General features: G+C 40.2%; 1 pseudogene; it reads right to left on the reverse strand.

Moving 5' to 3' along the window:
• Positions 1-2092: 2092 nt before the first annotated feature.
• On the reverse strand, positions 2093-2607 carry LOC121152755 (annotated as a pseudogene).
• Between the last annotated feature and the right edge of the window lie 3257 nt (positions 2608-5864).

Consider the following 5864-nt stretch of genomic DNA (forward strand, 5'->3'; position numbering starts at 1 on the left):
TCCACGCCACCGAATTCTCCTATATCTTTACTATAGGATAGCTCTTCATAAACAGTTACATGTTCATCATTGCAGGCATGGACAATGGCAGAGAGTCCAGCATCCTGTTTTCAATTTTTAATTTTTTTCTTTGATTCTTTCTCCAACCCATTGTTCAGTATTATCAGTTTAACTTCCAAGAATTTATGATTTTTCTGGTGTATTTCAATTTACAGGTCTCTAGTTTCATCCCATGTTGGTCTGAGAAGATGCATGGGATGATTTCAATTTTTCAAAAATTACTAAGGCTTGTTTTGTTTACTATAATATGATCAGTCCTGGAGAAGGTTCCATGTACAGCTGAAAAAAATGTATATTCAGTGTCCTTGGTGTGAAAGGTTATGTAAATATCAATTAAGCCCATTTGTTCTATTTTCTGTGTGAGATCTGTTGCTTCCTTGCTGAGTTTCTGTTTTGTCGATGTGTCTGTTGATGTTAGTGCGGTGTTAAGGTCAGTTGCTATTACTGTGTTGGTGTCTATCTCTCCCCTTAGGTCCATCCATTATTGCTTCATGTAGCCAGGTATCCTTGTATTTGGTGTGCATAAATTTATTATTGTTATTTCTTAATGGTGGATGGTTCTCTATCATTATGTAGTATCCCTCTTTATCTCTTGATGATTTTTATGGTGAACTCTATATCATCTTATATTAGAATGGCAACACCAGCTATTTTTTTCCTTTCCATTGGCATGAAATGTTCTTTTCTATCCTTTCACTCTCAGCTTCCATATATTTTTGTTGGTTAGAATGTGTTTTTTTGTGGGCAAAAGATAGATGGGTCCTGCTTTTTGATCCATTTTGTTAATCTCTGTCTTTTGATGGATGAATTTAAACCTTTGGTATTCAGAATTAATATTGATAGGTTCCAGTTCGGTCCTGTCACTTTTGTGTTGGAATCTCTGTTTAGCTTTGGTTTCTTTCATTGGCTTAATTGGAATACCTTCCCATTTGCCATTGTTGAGCATGGCTAACTTCCTTTCTTTCTGTCTTCAGCATGTTTTTGAATAGTATTTTGAGGGAAGGTTTAGTGTTGGTCAAGTCTTCTACCCTGTTTTTATGTGAATTTATTTTTCATTTTCAAACACAAATGAGAGATTTGTTGGATACATTATTATCATAGGCTGACAATTATTCTGTTTTAGGATCTGAAAAATGTCACTTCATTCTCTTTTTGCTTGAAGAGTCTCTTCTGAGAAGTCAGCAGTGAGTCTGGCTGGTTTTACCCTGTTGGTCATCTGATCATTTTTACGTGCTTGCTTCAATATTCTTTCTTTGTGTTCAGTTGAGGGGAGCTTGACAATGATTTGTCTAAGTGAGGATCTTTTTGAGTTGAGTTTGTTTGGGGTTCTCTTTTATTCCTGATTTTCGCTTCCCATTACGTTCACAATGCTTCAGAGGTTCTCTTTTATAATTTCATTGAATTCTTCCTGCATCCCTGCCTCTCTTCCCATGCCTTTAGGAATTCTTAGGATTCTGATATTTGATTTTTAAAGTGGAAGGACCACAGCTCAACAGTAATACAAGGGCTATAAAAATAATCAAATTCTAAGACTTGTTTTTTTGGGGGGGTCAATTATATATATATATATATATATATATATATATATATATATTTGAATTTTGAATTGTGGTACAATTTTGTATAGGCTGCGATTCCCCCCCCCCAACTCCCAACCCTATCAGATTTTTCCCATTTGTTACAATGGTGTGGTCCTTCATAAGGAATCATAATTCTGTCAGTCTGTTATTTAAATGTATCCAACATTGATGGTACAATGTCAGATAGTCCTGCCTCCCATTGTTTACATATGTCCAACAGTTTCATTGGGAATACATCTTTCATCTGAAAGCAGGAATGCATGTTCCATTATACCCCCACATCTGGATATTGTAGACCCCAGTACTCCATTACTATACATTACCATAAGTGAGAAGCCATGAAACAAGGTCAACAAAGGTCAACAACTGGTATGAGTTAGAACAGCAACAACAACAACATCACACTCAAATTGGGTGCAGTAGTTTTTTTTTGTTTTTTTTTTTTTTTTTATGGGTTCAGTAGACTTTATTGTTGTGAAGTGGGCTGCAGGAAGCAGGACCTACCCAGACAGGTGGTCCCAAGAGGCCAGGAAGGGCTGACTGGAATTGAAGGACGTGATCTAGGAGAGGCCTGGCTGGAGTTGAAAGACATGATCGAAGAGAGGCCCCAGGCCAGGCCAGGAATGCAAGAGTGGTGGTCCATCAGTTGGGGGCGGGGTGGGGCCAGTGTGGGTGGTCACTGGGGCCCTTGGGCACAGCTCAGCTGGCAATGCAGGGATGGGCGTGCTCGCTGGCAGGCCAGGGCCGCAGCCCCGTTCACTCCCGCTTCTTGTAGCTGTCCAGGTGCAAGAGGGTCCAGCCTGGAGGGCAGGAGGAAACACAGGATACAGAAGGTGAGCCCCACGGCCATGTCCATGGTCCCGAGCTGCTCCCACGGAAGCTTGGAATGGACCTGCGTGCGCGGCACCAGGAGATGCCAGGCCAGGCCTGTGAGGCCGCTCAGCAGCAGCTGTGTGAAGACCGACATAGTGGACAGATAGGCTAGCCACACGCCAAGGTTGGGAAGCCAAGATCAGTAGATATTTTTAAAAAACATTTCTTTATTTTGATTTGAAAGGCAGATTTATGGAGAGAAGGAGACTCAGAGAGGAATATCTTAGGTTTGCTGGTTCACTCCCCATTTGGTTGCAATGGTTAGAGCTGAGCCGATCTGAAGCCAGGAGCCAGGAGCTTCTTCTGTGTCTCCAACGTGGGTGCAGAGTGCCAAGGCTTTGGGCTGTCCTCTACTGCTTTCCCAGGCCACAAGCAGGGAGCTGAATGGGAAATGGAGCGGCTGGGATAGGAAACAGTGCCTATGTGGGATCCTGGTGCATGCAAGGTAAGAACATTAGCCGCTAGGCCCTGTGTTGGCCCTGTGGCCAAGCTTTATGGAACTTACTCGACACCCTTCTCCACTGCCAGCTCTTCAGACCAGATTCAAAGTCAGTGGGGACCTTGGAATTCTGCCTCAGACAGGTTAATCTATGGTGCATAGGCCAGTGCAGCGTCCCCACACCTTGCTGTGGGAGAGGGCACTTTCCCATTGGCCGGGAGCTGTGAAAGTCACTGGGTATATGCTACTGGTTGCTCCGTGTTTACCCTGCCCTCACTGTTCCCTGGAGTCTCTGTAGATCTCCACTGTCCCCTGGGAACATGGTCTTTTTTTTTTTTTTAGTATCTTCCTGTGGCTAAAATCAGTGTGTGTTTTCATTATTCAGTCATGGGTCTTGGCACAACTTCATATTTTTGGATGCTTATGGGGAGAAGGGAGTATACTACTTCTTCACACAAAAAGAGACATAATTGTTATTAAAATATTTACTAAGTATTTACTATCCCTGGCACTTTGCTAGGTGCTGGGGAGAGAAAAATGAACAGAAAGTACTATCTGTATTGGGAGGAATATAGTATAAAAACATATTGGCACAAAGAAGTCTATACACATAAATTATGGTAAGACAAATAAATAGCACAATGAGAAATTGTCATGGAGGTGGAGACAGAGATTAGAGGATGGTGAGGACTTCTCAGAGAAAGTGGAGTAACGTTAGAATTCAAGAGTGAAGAGCACAGCTGTCTAAAGAGGAGGGACAGGAGACATGTGGCCAGAGGACACTGCAAAGGCCTGTATCACACAAGAGCAGGTGACAAGACTAGAGGATGTAGAGCTTAGGGCAACTTAGGGAACTACTATATGTGTTAAGTCCAATGAGAGACAAGGAGAAAGCCAGAGTACTTTAAAAATCGTGTTTTCTAAGTGAATTGAGGTTAATTAAGAGTGACCAGCTAGGGCCCGGTGCGGTGGCACAGTGGTTAAGGTCCTCACCTTGCATGCCCAGGATCCCATATGGGCGCCGGTTCTATTCCGGCAGCCCCACTTCCCTTCCAGCTCCCTGCCTGTGGCCCGGGAAAGCAGTCGAGGACGGCCCAAAGCTTTGGGACCCTGCACCCGCGTGGGAGACCCGGAAGAGGCTCCTGGCTTCGGACCGGCATAGCGTCGACCGTTGCGCTCACTTGGGGAGTGAATCATTGGACGAAAGATCTTCCTCTCTATCTCTCCTCTCTGTATATCCGCCTTTCCAATAAAAAAAAAAAAATAAATCTTTAAAAAAAAAAAGTGACCAGCTAGGGAAGCTTTACATTAGATAAAAGGCAGTCGTGTTTTGGATGAAAGATATTAAGGTGAGGCAAAATGAAGGATTTAAAAGATCTTAAGTATATTTTTAAGCATTTTTTTATGTATTCTAAGCACTGTTGAGGCAAGTTAAAGAATTGGGCATTTGAAGCCTGGGGGAGATGAATTGGTTATGAAGGGCTCCACATTTCAGACTGAGCAATGGGCTGGTTGGCAGAGCTAATTATTGAATTCAGGACCACTGGAAAAAGTTTAATGAGAAGATTTAGAAATGTGAGTTTAATAATCCTTGCTATTTAAAAAATGTGACTTATTTTTTAAAATTCAACTTTCTGTATCTTCAGAGCAGCTGAAGAATGTAATTATTGCAAAGGGAAATTTACATTTATAATCTTCATGTTTTGATTTTTAAAGACAAACTTGTCACTGATTTTGTTATGCTTCTTAGGAGCTGTGATGCAGATTCTGAGACAGGAATAGGTGCAGTACCATACACTCATTCTGTCACTCTGTCTCAAGATAGGCATGGGGAATCAGCTGCACTTTGTAACGAGAGCAAGTCTGCTTGGCTTCATCTAATGGAGATGTTGGCTGGGCATTCTCATTTTGTAGAACATAAAGAGTAATGAGAGTGGATTTCTCTCCGTACCTCCCCAGAGTGTTAAGGAAGATCATTAAGAATCATTTATATTGCATTTTTTTCTACAGGGGAGGAAAGGTTGAAGATGGATATAGTGTTCAAATGTGCCAGTTTTTTTCCCCCTTCAGACCTTTGTTGAGATTTTATCAGAATCATTCCATACTTGGCAGCATTTAGGAAAATATTGATAGGCAATATTTCTGGAAGAAATATGACATTTCTTCCTTTGCCTTAAAAAGGGCTAAGATTCACTGTCAATTCCCAGTGAGGTGTTTATTTTGAGGCAGGATTATTTATTTTAATTCCTAAACCAATAGCCTGGTACTTATTTGCTTGGAAAGGATGGCCAGTAACCTACTGCTTATTTATGTAGAAGGGATAAAAATGTATATTGTTGTACTTTCATAGATATTTTGAAAATATTTTACTTGAGCAAAAGCTGTATTTATAGATGGGTACAAAATGATGGATTCAAAGAGTATTTTAGAATGATTTAACATAATTTATTTTTCTCTGCTTGATAATTATATCAGATGACATTGAAGCACAGCATAAATTGTACATTTAAATGTCAAAACTGTATACCAATCACCAGCAATTTCAGTGTCAATGAATTTTAGATCATTTAGCAAGTATATTCCAACTTGCTGGTTTATGGGTTATATGTCAAAACTCACATATCAAAATATCAAACCTATCATCTACTGTTCAGCTATTATTTATGAAATGAAAAAGCTAAGTCACTATAAAAATATTTCATTAACTTAATATCTGCTATTAATATGCCTAAAATTTCATGTACATTTAATATATCCTAAATTATTTAGCATATGAATATCCATCTGTGTTACTGTTTATGAAAAAATGTTCTCCTCATTTCTTGGCTATAGTAATTAGACTTCATTTTCCATGTTAAAGCTGAACAATTTACAAAATGTAGTACATGTGCATAGCAGATGTTTTTATAAAG

This window comes from Ochotona curzoniae, unplaced genomic scaffold, assembly GCF_017591425.1.
Source record: "Ochotona curzoniae isolate NIBS_2020 unplaced genomic scaffold, NIBS_Ocur_1.0 contig_2599, whole genome shotgun sequence".
Classification (NCBI taxonomy): domain Eukaryota; kingdom Metazoa; phylum Chordata; class Mammalia; order Lagomorpha; family Ochotonidae; genus Ochotona; species Ochotona curzoniae.